At 53.7% G+C, this 15,316-nt stretch overlaps 1 pseudogene; it reads right to left on the reverse strand.

Moving 5' to 3' along the window:
* Nucleotides 1–6,197: 6,197 nt before the first annotated feature.
* Nucleotides 6,198–11,082, reverse strand: LOC144278392 (G protein-activated inward rectifier potassium channel 4 pseudogene; annotated as a pseudogene).
* Between the last annotated feature and the right edge of the window lie 4,234 nt (nucleotides 11,083–15,316).

The raw sequence follows: 15,316 nt of genomic DNA on the forward strand, positions 1-15,316 counted from the left end.
GGGACGGGCCCTGGGCTGGGGCCGCCGCGGCTGGGGGGGGGGACGGTGGCTGGGGGGGGGGGGGGACGGGCCCTGGGCTGGGGCCGCCGCGGCTGGGGGGGGGGGGGGACGGGCCCTGGGCTGGGGCCGCCGCGGCTGGGGGGGGGGGGGGGACGGGCCCTGGGCTGGGGCCGCCGCGGCTGGGGGGGGGGGGGGGGACGGGCCCTGGGCTGGGGCCGCCGCGGCTGGGGGGGGGGGGGGGGACGGGCCCTGGGCTGGGGCCGCCGCGGCTGGGGGGGGGGGGGGGGACGGGCCCTGGGCTGGGGCCGCCGCGGCTGGGGGGGGGGGGGGACGGGCCCTGGGCTGGGGCCGCCGCGGCTGGGGGGGGGGGGGGGGACGGGCCCTGGGCTGGGGCCGCCGCGGCTGGGGGGGGGGGGGGGGACGGGCCCTGGGCTGGGGCCGCCGCGGCTGGGGGGGGGGGGGGGGACGGGCCCTGGGCTGGGGCCGCCGCGGCTGGGGGGGGGGGGGGGGACGGGCCCTGGGCTGGGGCCGCCGCGGCTGGGGGGGGACGGGACGGGCCCTGGGCTGGGGCCGCCGCGGCTGGGGGGGGACGGGACGGGCCCTGGGCTGGGGCCGCCGCGGCTGGGGGGGACGGGACGGGCCCTGGGCTGGGGCCGCCGCGGCTGGGGGGGACGGGACGGGCCCTGGGCTGGGGCCGCCGCGGCTGGGGGGGACGGGACGGGCCCTGGGCTGGGGCCGCCGCGGCTGGGGGGGACGGGACGGGCCCTGGGCTGGGGCCGCCGCGGCTGGGGGGGACGGGACGGGCCCTGGGCTGGGGCCGCCGCGGCTGGGGGGGACGGGACGGGCCCTGGGCTGGGGCCGCCGCGGCTGGGGGGGACGGGACGGGCCCTGGGCTGGGGCCGCCGCGGCTGGGGGGGACGGGACGGGCCCTGGGCTGGGGCCGCCGCGGCTGGGGGGGACGGGACGGGCCCTGGGCTGGGGCCGCCGCGGCTGGGGGGGACGGGACGGGCCCTGGGCTGGGGCCGCCGCGGCTGGGGGGGGACGGGACGGGCCCTGGGCTGGGGCCGCCGCGGCTGGGGGGGACGGGACGGGCCCTGGGCTGGGGCCGCCGCGGCTGGGGGGGGGGGGACGGGGGGACGGGCCGTGGGCTGGGGCCGCCGCGGCTGGGGGGACGGGCCGTGGGCTGGGGCCGCCGCGGCTGGGGGGGGGGGGGGGGGGACGGGCCGTGGGCTGGGGCCGCCGCGGCTGGGGGGGGGGGGGGGGGGGGACGGGCCGTGGGCTGGGGCCGCCGCGGCTGGGGGGGGGGGGGGGGGACGGGCCGTGGGCTGGGGCCGCCGCGGCTGGGGGGGGGGGGGGGGACGGGCCGTGGGCTGGGGCCGCCGCGGCTGGGGGGGGGGGGGGGGACGGGCCGTGGGCTGGGGCCGCCGCGGCGGGGGGACGGGCCGTGGGCTGGGGCCGCCGCGGCTGGGGCGGGGGGGGGACGGCGCGGGGGGGGGGGCGGCGACTCGGGAGGGGGGGGGGGCCGTGGGCTGGGGCCGGCGCGGGGGGGGGGGCCGGCGGCTCGTGAGGGGGGGGCCGGCGGGCCCTGGGCTGGGGCCGCCGCGGCGGGGGGGGCCGGCGGGTGGGCCAGGGGTCCTGGGCTGGTGTCATTTTGGGAGGGCGAGCTTCCTCCTGCACCAGTGCCTGCTGGGGAGGCGGCAGCTGCAAAGGGGGAAGGGCCCTTTGGCGGCTTCTGAAAAGCGGCCAGTGAAGGGGAAGCACTTTGCACCTGCCCTTACCTGCTGCAAGGTTACTCAGGCTTTGCATTAGACACCCGCACTCCGCTGTCCTCCGGTGTGGAGGGGGCTGGCTCTCCTGGGAGATCTGGTTGGGAAATGTACCTGACTTACTGTGTGACCTTCCAGACAAACTTTACTTGTCAATTTTTCACTCTTTTTAGAAAAAGCAGAAACCAGGGGGAATAAATGGTTTTCAAGGGTCTTTGGTTTTCCAGTAAAAGCTTCCACTTTTAATCACAAGTGTTGGATTTTTCTTTTTTGGGAGGGGGGGAGAAAAGCTTGTAGCAAAACTTCCAACCAGCTACAGTGTGGTGGTTCCCCCATTGCTTATGAGGTTCTGAGTTGGAGGTTTTGAAGCTTGATTTAAAATCCCTCACAGCTGGCTTGGCTAACCTCCCTGAGAACACCATCCCCCTGGTTCTCCAGCAAGTGTCAGGGAAGCCATGTTCTGAGACATCAAACTCTAGAGCAGTGATGCTCCGACTGCAGCTTGGAAGCTGCAAGTAGCTCTTTAATTTGTCTCCTGCAGCTCTTTGCAGCACATATTAAAACACTGATTTAATTAACCACTCAGGGTGCTTTCCCTATATTTGCACAAAAGCCATCGATGTTGCTGTGAACATAGAAAAACTAAAGATTTCCCATGTCATACTGTTTAAATATGAAACTATAGTAAATGAAACAATTAATACACACTTCTGGGGCTTTTTGGTAATGATTGCTAATTTGGCTCCTGAACTACTTTGGTCTGAGTATTGCTGCTCTAGAGCTAAATGTTTGAGGCTATTTGTGTACCCTAAAAGTGAAGGATGCAAGATTCTCTGCAGGTAACCTTTACATGCTGTTTGACCTCAGCCTCTCACAGGGAGAGCTGAGAACTGAGCCATGGGCTGATGGGACTCCAAAGCAGTGTAGCTTGAGGGACTTGTAAGTAGTAGAAGATTTTGAGCACAGAGCTTGGGCTTGCAAGGCCATCAGGATGATGGGTGGCTGCTGGCTCCAGTAAATGGACCTTCTCAAAAGAGTCAGACTTACTTACACCTAGTTAAGAGGCTGCAGGAGTTGGAAGCCTCAGGGTTGAACTACCTCTGTTTGGTAGTAGAAATCAGATCTACTGCAAATATCTACATAGCTGCAGAGCCCTCTAACAAAGTGATCTTCTAGGGTAATCACTAACTGTTCTCCCTCTTCCACCAGCTCTGGTGTTCCTGACTTACCTAAAATTGTCTGCTCTTCAGAGCAGAAACATTGTATGGTTTGTCCCCTACCCTTGCTGCAACACAAACATCCACAAGGTAAGGGGTTGGGTGCTACATAAATGAATGTGTATTTCTGGGGCAGAGCAGACTGTTTTTCTTGTAGGTGGCTAAGCCTGTACTGTGCTCTTTCCTTTCTGCTTGCACAAAGCCACCAGCATCTGAGGAAATTACACTGCTAACCTCTAAACTCAAATGTCTACCTGCCCTGTGCTTATCAACACAGCTGCAGAGAAAGATGCCCAAAGTTGGCTCAATTAGGATTCAGGGTGGCAAGCTGCAAGAGGCCTGCACCTAAGTAATCCAAATCTATGACCACTTGGAGCTAAGGTCCATGTGAACTGCTAGCACTGGTCCTCTCTGCAGAACATACTGTAAGGGAGACTAGGCCCTGCACGCTTATTGTAAAGGGTAGAAATATAGCTAACATTCACCCTTCTCCAGATTAACTTCTCTCTGGGAGGTAGAGCAGGACTGCTACCATGTCTCCTGAAGAAAAGATTGCATTATAACCTGCTCACACACAAAACAGGAGATAATCTATCAACCAGTTAATTGGTTCCTTTCTTCTTCTTGTCCCATAACTACAGTGGAGGTGTTGCTTTCAGTAATAATGAGTCCTTCTAAACCTGGATACAAAAGGACGTAGTCTTTCAAAAGTAGTGAGACCTACAAAGTCTTTAACCTGCATTTTATCTGCTTCCCCCCTACAGTTCTATCAGCAAAGCAATAATATGCACCTGGTAGGAGTATATTTTTCAGGTGGAGTGGGAGATAACTGGGGAATTAACTAAAGAGATACAGCTGACCACTGGCTAGACTCTTCACAGATTGTAGTTGTATCTCAGACTGGCAATTCTTTTTCTGCAGATTTCAGTACAATTAAATACTAAACAGCTCAAAGTAAACCTGGGATCAGTGAGTGGTAAACAGGGTTCTTTTTGGCTGATTGCATAATATTTGGGCTAATCACAAGGAACATATGACTGAAATAATACCCTCAACAATCTCTCATTTTATGAAATAGCAGCAAAGGAAAACAGACTAACCCACTTTCCATTCTCTGTTATGCAACTGCAGGGAACTCTCATGAGAACAGCTGTCAGTTTCCCTCCTCTGCATTTCTGCTTTTGCAATGGATGCATTGAGTTAATCTGGACAGCTGCCTGTGACCCTGCTGCATTTACCAGACTGAGTGTGCAGAGATGCCAAGTATCTCAGACAGTGCAAGCAGTAGCAGGCAAGCCCAGCTGCTCTGCCTTCCCCAACAGTTTGGAGAGGGAAATCACTAGTCTTAATGCTGCAGTCAGCCATCTTTCTCACATAAGATTTTATCAGCAGGTATCTATAGTCTCTCCTCTGAACTTTCATTAAATAACTGGTAGGAGATAATCTCTCATCCCTATATTTTAGCATTATGATCACCCCCAACTGAAGAACAGTCTACAGGCCTAGATACAAAGAAATTGTGAGTTTCTTGCAGACAAAGTTGGCATCTGATGGCCTTCAGTGCTGGCTTTATACATTTTGCCTGGTGGTTGTTAAACACGATGAAAAATATAACCTCATTCCCATTGATCATATAAGATCAAGGCCTTGCAGAGGCTGGTGGCAGATAGAAGGAGCAATACAGATGAATTTGCTCCTTTTTAATTTACTGGGAGGGGAAAATCCTGTTGCTATGAATAGATAGAGGGAAATGCTAGAAGATGCTTCCAATGGATCTTTGAGTTTGGGAAGTGAGGTTGCACACAAGCAAATTTGCAATGCTGGTGAAAGGTGTCAGCTTGTAGTGCTGGAGCCTAACAGTTTCTGGTTATTCCTAGAATGCTGAACCATGCACAGCAGCAACAGAAGGGCTTCTCTCCCCCACAACAAAGCCCTGCAGGCATGCCCTGTCTTTGCCTCAGCCTGCTTACCCTTAAGCATGGGAGTGAGAGATCAAGGGCCAGATCCTCCAAGGTATTTACACACCTAACTCCTCTTAATTTCAGTGGGAGTTAGCTGCCTAATACTTTTAAGGACCTGGGCTCAGATCTGAAACAATATCCAAGTGGTAGAAGGCTCCTGTTCCCATTCTCACCTGACTGAGCAGACACCCTCTGTGTATGCAAACACACACATGCACAGTACCAACACACCCAGAAAACACTACTCTCTGGGGGTCTATGAGATTTTAATCACCTGCTGAATTTGTTTTTCCATGACCTTATTACAAAAGACATTGCAAAAATAATTCCACTTTGCTGCAGCTAGACCTTGAGAGGTGGGATGTGTTTACAGGTTAGGGACAGCGGTCAGAAGATGCAGGGTGAGGGATACACCGTACAGAGAGAGTTCCATATGGCACTGTCAGTGTGAGATGCTTCCACATGAGTGCCTGAGCTGCGTCTGGGGGAAGCACCAGCTCCAGGTACCTACAGTACATGAAGGATGTGGCAGGAGAACATGTTCAACCAAAAGGGCTGCATAAACCCTCGAGTGACTGATGTGGGCCCAATGGGAATCAGAGACTATGGAGAGGAGTTCCCTGCCCCCCTCCAAGCAGCACTCCCTGGGATGACTGAAGGTGGGAATATTAATTCTTGTCCTGTGACCTACACAGTAGGGCTGTCTGCTACAGCCTGTGAGCTAGCAGAGCTGGTCATTTAGCAAGGCCGTAGAGGCTCCTGCTTTTAGATCTAGAGGTCTCAAGTTAGATCCCTGCTGCTTATGACCTAGCCTGCGGCATCACCTTATACTCACAGAGAAGGTGACATTTCCTCCACCATAACCGTCAATGGCTGATGAGCTTCCTGGCTGTGTGACCCAAGCCCTTGTTCTACATTTTCTTAGTACCTTACCCCAGCCTCCAATAGGGAGCTACAGGAGTCTCTAACCCCGCTGCCTCCTCTGTAGGAAGGTAGCATCAGCTGCCCATATTGGAGAGAGAGAGAGCACAATGGCTCCACCACAGAGCTCACTGGTGAAGACTTCAATGCACGTTCAGGCTGGCCGGAGAACAGCAGTGCACATTTCCCCCTGCCCCTCCCCCGACCTGCACCAGGGACATCTCAGGCCCCAAAGCAGCGGCACTCTTCCTTGGGGCAGGCGAGTGACTGCACGGGGGTGTCTCCCGTCACTCTGTGTTGGAGGAGCTCAGACACTCATCTGGTTCTGGAACTCAGCACTTGTTTCCTCCTCTGATGTTGGGGATGCCCAGCCTGGCCAGGGTTTCCTCACTGGGACCCTCATCCTGCTGGACATCATTCAGCTCAGCTGAGAAGCAGGTGGATTGGTCCTGATGTTCCATCTCCTTCAGTTCGTACATCTCCTTAGCGCTAGCTACTGGGGGCTGCACCTCAAATGTCTTCTCAACCCTGTTGTAGTCTACTCGAAAGGCTCCTTTCTGCAGGGTCATGCAGGGCTCGAACCGGTATCCCCAAAGGATCTCGTCCTCTGTGTAAGAGTTCCGGGCTTGACATGTCATTCCTGCAGTGAGAAAGAAGCATATGCAGACAGGAACGTTAATTGGGCAGGTTGTATTGCAAAAAGGGACACAGAATGGATATATAATCCCTCATGCTTCATGGGCAGAAGACAACTGCTGACTAATGGGGTCAGGAGGAAACTTTGCCTGGGGACAGGTTATCCCATAGCTGCATGGTTTCTTGTACCTTCCTCTGAGCCAGCTGGTACTGATGAGTGTTGGACATAGGATATGGGACTCGTATAGTGGGTCTGAACCACCTGGCAATTCCCATGTGCCTGTTCAGCCTCTGAGGGTAAGTCTCCTGTGCTGAATGGGTATTTGCGCAGTTATTGAGGCACGTGAAATGGATATTTAGGTTCAGACAAGCACAGCTGTGGGGGCCAGATATAGACCCGTATTATACAGGAGCAGACAGTGCTAATCTGTGCACCAAAACCAGGACATTTAAACTAGACTGGACAATATACAGATAAATATACAAGAAGAAACCAATCCTGTGTTGGCTCCCCGGGCTATGAACTAGATGGAACCAAATATGTCTGCTGTGTCTGTGATTCTAGGCCAGCGGGGCTCTCTTCTCAGCCCGAAGTTTGACTTGACCTGTCCTAGGATTGCTGTCAGACTCATGTAGACTGACAGTAGCTATTTAGTTTTTCATATACATGTTTGTCTCCCCAATGCTTCGCTATGAAACTAGGCTAGAAAGAACTCTATCTGGAGGATAGACTGTAGGGAACAATCGTGTACTGGCAGGGACTAGATCAGTTACACACTGGGAAGGGCTTTTGGGAATGCCTGATCAATATTGTGTCACCAGATTGCAAGGGGTGATTTCCTTGCCCTGATAGAGGTAGCAAGGGAATAGTTCTGCAAATGGTTCTATTGTCCCTGCTAGAGAAGATTCGTCCCTGGGCCTCAAAACAATGCTTGTGAATCTCTAATATTTTTGCCTTTAGAATGGGCCAGACTGCTTTAAAAGGCAGCAAGTTTTCCCTAACTTTCCCTCTGGGGGAGGAGACACCCAGGTCCCTCTGCCGCCCCATCCCCATCATGAACAAGTTTGAACACTAGATGGGAACTGGCAGCTCATGTTTTTAAATCACCATTTTTGACTCTAGGAAAGCCCAAGAGCTAAAGACCAGCAGAGGGAGCCCAAATCAGTTGACAATCTATTTGGAAGTGATGAAGAATAGTACAGTAAGGGAGCAGGGCAGCAGAGTTAGATTGAGAAGTGCGTGCATGTTTGTATGGGAGAGAGAGAAGAGGTGGAGATCTGATAAAGAACAACAACAAAAAGAAAGGGTTTTTAAATGGGATGGGGGAAGAAGCAGCTTAAAACATTGACATGAAAAATTCATATCAAGTAGCTGGGCACCATAACATCAAATCATCCATCCACACATCTGTAATTAACACAGTTCCAATGTCACCAACCCCAAGCATTCAAAAATCGCAAGTCAGCCCCTTCTTCTCCCCTCACCGTGCCCCCGCCTTCCCGAAAAGAAAAAAGAACATGAGATGGGCTTAAAAATAACCAATTTCTGGTTTGTTCAAGTTGTCTTCTGGGTTTGGAATCTCTAGGGTGCACAAATTCAAGCTTTTCTCCACAACCGTGAGGGCTAAAAAGTGAGTATTTATACAAACAAAAGCTGAGATTCTCATGTTATCTCATGATTCCAGCCTGGGGCTTTAAGAATTGTCTTCCCACCCCTCCCCCACAAAATCATGAGAGTTAGGAGGATATTTTCTCCCTCCAACAGTTTCCCACCATATTTAAGTGAATATCATGCTAGTGAAAAGGGCCAGACTCACCCCTCTGGGTCCTTTGGGAATCCACAGCAGGCTTCCTCCACGTCAGCTCAACACTGGGCTACAGTCCCGAGCTGGAGGGACCTCTCATTAAACGGGGAGAAGGGCCCATTCAGTCCACAGCATTTTTGCTGAGACTGTTAGCAAGGTGGTCAATCAGTACCAGCTGCAGTGATGGTTTCTGCAATGAAACTCTCTCTCCACTGATAAATGGACTGCTCCACCCCTGGGTCACCTCATGGCTTCCCAGCAACCCTTCGATGGCAACGACCTTTGGTCACTCCTCACTACCCACCTGTGCCCCAGTCATGCCAGTGACCTCCAGGGGAAAGGTTCAGTACTGGTCCCCATAGCCATCTGGCTGATGAGCATGTTCTGGCTAATTCTGCCGGAATCCTGAAAAGATGCCACGGGTTAGCTGGGCCATGGATTGTGAACTCCCTTCTCATCCCTCCCAGTGCTTCCCAGTCAGGGCTGAGGGATGTTGCGCCAGCAGCCAACTGGGAGCCAACACAGTAAGTGGGGCTCAGAGCAGGGTTACCTGACAGGCTGCTGACCTTGACTGCAGCTGTACAGGTAGTGGCAACAGAGGCCGTTTTCTTGCTAAAACTGTGTAGCAGTAGGGCTGCATGAAATTTTTTGACCGAAATGTTTTTTTCAGTGGGAAAAAAAAGGTTGATTTGGTGAAACAAATGTTGTGTGGATTCGCACCCGGTCGCCAAATTGTTCGTTCTGAAAATAACCCCAAAAAAGCATTCAAGGGGAAAAAATCAAAACGTTTGGTTTTGACATTTTCAAAATGAAACATTTCACAGTTTTTCATTTTAAAGGAAATTTCAAACCAAAAAGTTGCTCTGTATTTATTTTTGTTAAAAAAAATTCAAACATTTAAAAATGCTCAAAATCAAACAGACGTTTACTTGTGAGTCAAATGAAACATTTTGTTTGACCTGAAATGATTTTTTTTTTAACTTTTTGAATCATTGAAAATTTTTTAAATGTTAATTTTTGGTCTGACCTGAAATGATTTGTTTCAGCTTTTCAAAACTGCCAGGGAACCAAAATATCTGGTTTTTGCCCAGCGCCACCTAGCAGGGGAATGGGCATTTCCTGCAGTACCACCTAGAGCTGCAGCATCTCTCTTCAGGACAGGCTGGATCCCAACTACTCTTTTCCTTCTCCCCTGGGATGGTGCCAAGGCTCTGTGGAACGTGTAGGATCCAAGTCTGCCCACCCGCCCTGTGTAGGCGGGAGAAGCAGTTGGTGACAACGGCTGCCTGGGTGGTTGGTTTTGGACGTCTTTCAAACAAACAAAATCCCTGAGTCAGCTCACTGTGTTAAGTAACCGTTTAGGGGAACACAGGGATTGAGATAACAAAGCCAAGTTCATGTCATGCAGCATCCCACCTCACTGCAGCAGGGGGACAGACCATCTAGGCTGGTACTCCACCCTCCACCTCAGTACAACAGATGAAGAGACCAACGAGTGTGGGATCTAATCTTTTGAGCTAGGTTAGGTGACTGGGCCATTTAGACTGATATGGCACCTCCTGTTGTAGCAGATCACACTGTCAGGTCCTCTAGCCCCCTGCCCCACCAGCTGTCTCTCTGAGCAAGACATCAATGTCCCGCTGCCCTGGATCAGAGCAACGGGTCAATAATACCTATCACCTCCCAGCTTTCCATCTTCAAAGCACTTTACAGACCCTACTGACATCACCCCCCCTCAACCCAGCAAGGAAGGCTCATTGTCCCAATGGGGGAGCAAGTCAGACTTGCCTGAGGACACACAGGGAGGGAGTATTAGAACTGAGTGTCCTGCCAGTACTGTACCCTGACTCCTGATAGTTTGGGAAAGGTAGGAAACCCAAACACAATGCCCCTGGGTCTAGTAGTATGGAGCAGCCCCTGAGCTAGGGAAGGATAACACCTTCCCAAACCCACCTGGGGTTTGCCTACCCTCCTTGGCTTCCACCTGAGGCTTCCACGATGCCCTCCAGGATCATGATGATCTCAAACTGCTCCCTCTTCAACAACTCTGCTGTCATTTCCCAGAAGGGGCTATGGTCATTGATGACATGGCAGATGATCTGTGGCTCCACCAAGAAGAGCCTGTCCTCCCCTGTGTCATAGCCCAGGTTCAGCTCCGACTGTTCCAAGGGGATGAACTCCCCTTCCTTGGTTTGTCTGGATTTGATCAGTTTGGCCCTTATTTTTGCATCCACCATGTGGCTGTCCCGGAGGTCCCCAATGCGGAACATCAGGCAGAGTTTCTCATCCCGGTGGGAGACAACACACTTCTTGCTGAATATTAAGGTTTGGGCACGCTTCTTGAGCCTGGAGATCTTGACGAACATGCATCCCATCATGAGGGCATCTATCATGGACCCAACGATGGACTGGGCCATCAGCAAAATGACGCCCTCGGTGCAATCGGCCATCACAATCCGGGAGCCATAACCAATGGTCCTTTGACTTTCCACGGAGAAAAGTAAGGCAGATATGAAATTGTCCACATTCTCGATGCAAGGCTTCCACTCCGGGTCTCCTATGTGGTTGATGTCGTCCCTGATCCAGGCATCAAAGAAGAAGATGATGCCAAAGATCACCCAGGTGACGATGTAGCACATCATGAAGACAAAGAGGAACCTGCGGTACTTGAGGTCCACAATGGTCGTGAAAATGTCTGACAGGAACCTCTTCTTTTCCTGGAAGCGGCCCAGAGTCACCTGGCACTTGCCCATTTTGGTCACACAGCGCTGCCGCTGCTGCTTGTTGGCGGAACTGAACTGCCGATCATCGTCGACGAGCTCGCCGCGCTGGTTCTGAGGGGGTCATGGAGACGATGCTCCGGGTGGGTGTATTTTTCCGTGCTGAGTTGGGGATGTTGGGCACACTGAGGGCATGTCGTGGGTACCACCAGGTATTGATGTCCCGGAGCGGAGGCAGGGGATCATTGTGCGATGCCTGGTGGTACTTGGGCAGATCTTCAGTGTTGATGGAGACGCTGGGCCGGTGCTTCACGGGTACCACTGCCCCTGTGCTGCTCTGCTCCACCATGCTGAGTCTCCTCTGAAGGACTGATCTGTCATCGGGGATGTTTGAGCCACAGGAGCGGGAGACAAAGTTTGACATCAGGGCATTTTTCTTTTCAGCCGCAGGGTCTGTTTGCTGCTGGCTATCTTCTGATAGGCCCATGGGGATGACCATCATTTCAGGCTGCAAGGGGAAAAGAACCAATCAAGAGAAATGCACCTGTTTTCCCTCCCATCCTTTGTGTGGTCTACTTAAACCTTAAGCACTTCATGTCTATGGTACAGCACAACGGGCCCCCAATCACAGCTGGGCAACTAGGTGCTACCTTAACACACACAATTATTAATACTGATACCAGATTCAGTCCCCAGCCCTTGCCATGACAGAGTTAAATAAAAGCCTCATCTCTGTGATAAAGCCTTTCCCAGCCCAGTAGCAGCATCTGTGCAGGAACAACCAATTACTGAGGAGACTAGAGGGATGGGAAGTAGGAAGCAAGAGCTAAAGAAAGAAGGAGGGAAAACTGCAAGAATTTCGCTATGTCGAGCAAACTCATTGCAGCTACATCTTAAATACTTGTACAACACTTAGATACCTCTTAGCCTGGGCTGGCCAGCCTGAGCCTGAGAAGGAGCCAGAATTTATCACTGGACATTGCCAAAGAGCCATAGTAATACATCAGCAGCCCCCCATCAGCTCCCAGCCCCTCCTGCCCACTGGCAGCCCCGCCAATCAGCACCTCCCGCTCCCTCCCCACACCTCCCGATCACCCGTTTCATGGCGTGCAGGAGGCTCTGGGCGGGGTGGGGGAGGAGCGAGGGCATGGCAGGGGGGGGGGTGGAGTGGAGTGGGGGCAGGGCCTGAGCAGTGCGCACCCCCCAGCACATTGGAAAGTTGGCACCTGTAGCTCCAGCCCCTAGACAAGGAGCCGCATATTAACTTCTGAAAAGCCTCATGTGGCTCCGGAGCCACAGGTTGGCCACCCCGTCTTAGCCAATATACATATGTTCAGGGTAGCATATGCCACATTAATGGGTACTATACATTAGATAGCTACATTAGACAGATTTAAGAGCTGGGAAGTTACGTTAACTGAAATGGAGCCCCCCACTTGGGAGCAACATGTGGCTGTTTTCCAGCTGCCGAGAAGCACAGGACAGGAAGTGCAGAAGAAGAATCCACTGCAATGGGCTGGAGGTTGGGGGTAAAGCAAGCGAGGCAGAATGGAATCACCCATGATTGGGGCTAACACACCCCTCAGCTGTGTCAAGAACCGCTCAGATAAAGGAGCTGGGGAGAACATTGTCCCCAACTGGTCTGGGCTGTCCCATTGTCTACCTTCCTAGCTACATGGGCACAAGAGTGATCAGGACTCAGCAGGATTGTTGTGGGCAATGGGGTGGGGCAGGATTTCTTCGTCGCTTGCATCAGGCAGGGCTACATGTCAAACGGAGGTGCCCAGCCTTGATGTGTCCTTTAATGATGGGAGCAACCTTACCTTCTGAGGGAAGGCGCCATATCTGCTGGTGTCCGTCGGGGGCCGAGGCAGGTAGGCAAGCATGTGCTTAGCGGTGGGAGTCTGCACGGGAGGGATGGAGTCCCTCCAGCTCCGAGGCTCCTCGTACTTCAGCCAGCAACCACCGATGCTGTTGCGGACACAGAGCCCGTTGTCCTGCTGCAGCTCCATGCTGCTGCTGGCGATGGGCAGCACCATGGCTGACCTTCAGTGTTGGGCTTTGCACCTTCTCCAGTGGGGAATCCTGCCGTGTGAGAACACAGAGATGGGGGTTATTTTAACCAGCGAATGGGCAAGTTCAGTACCAAAAGCCAGCTCACTGTCAGTGAGGTTGGGGTCCTCATTCCAGAGTCGTACATGCACCCCATTCAGATTCAGCATAGAGGGGAGCCAGCCTGGCTTGGCAGAGCCCAGGTGCTCACCTCTGAGCATGGCTTCGTGCTGCAGACACACCCATGTCCCGCTGACCGGAGCTGGGTGCACTGAGGGGATATGACAAAGGCTGTCCTCGGTCCCATGAGGTAGCCTGCTCTCAGACAGACAGACCGACTCCAGAGAAGCCCCTGAACTTGCAGAGGCTGCATAGTGTCTGAACCCAACATTCCTGAGCTGGGGGGGGAGTTCAGCTGGTCTGTCTGTCTCTAGCTAGCTGCTTCTGTTGCCCTTGTCACTGAAATATCGAAGTGCCTCACAGATATCAGTGGGTTTCTCCTTGCATTGCCCCCCTGCAAGAGAGGGAAGGATCATTATCCCCATTTTGCAGATGTGGAACTGAGGCCCAGAGAGAATAAGTGACTTGCTCAAGGTCACACAGGGAGTGTGTGGCAGAGCTAGAACATGAATCCATGTCTTCTGAGTCCGTCACTTGTTCCAACTGCTAGACCACAGTCCCTTGTAGCCTCCAACATGATTTGGAGATTGCTGAATATCTCCCGATAATCACTAAAAGAGACAGAAGCATGGATACGCTGAGCCCCCTTAGAGGGGCCTGATTTTCAGATGGTAGGCAGCCTTCACCCCTTTCAGCAAAATAGGCACAGAGAGACTAAGTGACATGCCCAAGGTCACACAAGCAGGCTGTGGCAGAACAGGGATGGGAATCCAGGTCTCCAGGCAATTGCCCTAACTCCTTCCTCTCTAAGGGAACCAGGGATAGCCAATCTCAGGGCTCGTCTAGCCAAGGAAGTCTGCACCAATGTAACTACCCTGCTATAGCTATGCCAGTGCAAAACCCGAGTGGAGACACTTCACATGGATCTTGCGGCACATCCAGACAGGAGGCTAGCACTGATGTAACGACAGCAGGGCAACCTCCTCCCAAGACAGACAAGGGGAGCAGCTCCTCAGTGACTGAGGAGCCCAAGTCTCATTTTCAAAAGAGACAGGCGCTTAGAAGCCTACGGCCAGTGACTTTCAGACGGACTCCTGGTACATCTAGGCTACCAGTGCTCCAGGGGCACACCTGCATCGACATCCCCGGGGTGTAAATATGTGCAACAGCCATGGAAGGGGCTTCCCGTCACTGTCGTGAATCCACCCCCCTGCGAGGCGGCAGCGAGGCTGACAAAAGAATTCTGCCATTGACCTAGCTGAGTCTGCCAGGGGGGTTGGTCGATCTCACTCCGCCACACAGGCCACATGACGTTTTTCACAGCCCTGAGCAACGTCGAGCCCAGTTTTAGGTGTAGGCCAGGCCTCAGGCTTCTAGGGGACGTCTACACTGCAAAAAACACAACAACAAAATGCGACAGCACGTCTCAGAGCCCAGGCTCCAGGACTAAAAATAACAGTGCAGGCGTTCGCGCTTGGGCCTGCCCCCAGGCGCTGAAAGCCAACAAGGGCAGGAGGACTCAAAGCCCGAGCTCCAGCCCAAGTGGCAGCGTGTACACAGGTATGTTTAGCCCCCTAACGCGAGCCCCGCAAGTCTGAGTCAGTTGACCCGGGTTCTGAAACTTGTTGCTGTGGGGTTTGTTTTTTTTTCGCAGCGTCGACACAGGTGCCCAAATCTCTTTTGAAAATGGGATTTAAGTGCCTCAGTCCCTTAGATTCTTTTGCAAATGTTACCCTGGGCCTTATCCCACCACCAGTGTTTGGGTCCAGTCTCTATGACTGGGGAGCCCTGACGCTTCCCCCTCACCTTCCTCTGTACGTGTGCTAAGGCTGCAGAGCTAAAGGGCCCCACTGAAATTCACCAGTAGTTCACCCCTCGTGCTGCCGCCCAGCATTAATAACCCAGAGCATCTGTCCTGAACTCTGAGGGAGTAAGCCAAGTCCCAGATGAACTGCAGACTTTTCATTAGCACAGAAGCAGCACCTTGCACAAGATTCAGACACAATCTGGGGTGGGACGGACACACACACACACACACACAACGTGGGGCTTGGAGGTGGATTAACAAAGCAAGACATAAATCCCCAGCAAATCAATCCCCTGAACTTGTTGTTCTGC

This window comes from Eretmochelys imbricata, chromosome 22 (assembly GCF_965152235.1).
Source record: "Eretmochelys imbricata isolate rEreImb1 chromosome 22, rEreImb1.hap1, whole genome shotgun sequence".
NCBI classification, from domain to species: domain Eukaryota; kingdom Metazoa; phylum Chordata; order Testudines; family Cheloniidae; genus Eretmochelys; species Eretmochelys imbricata.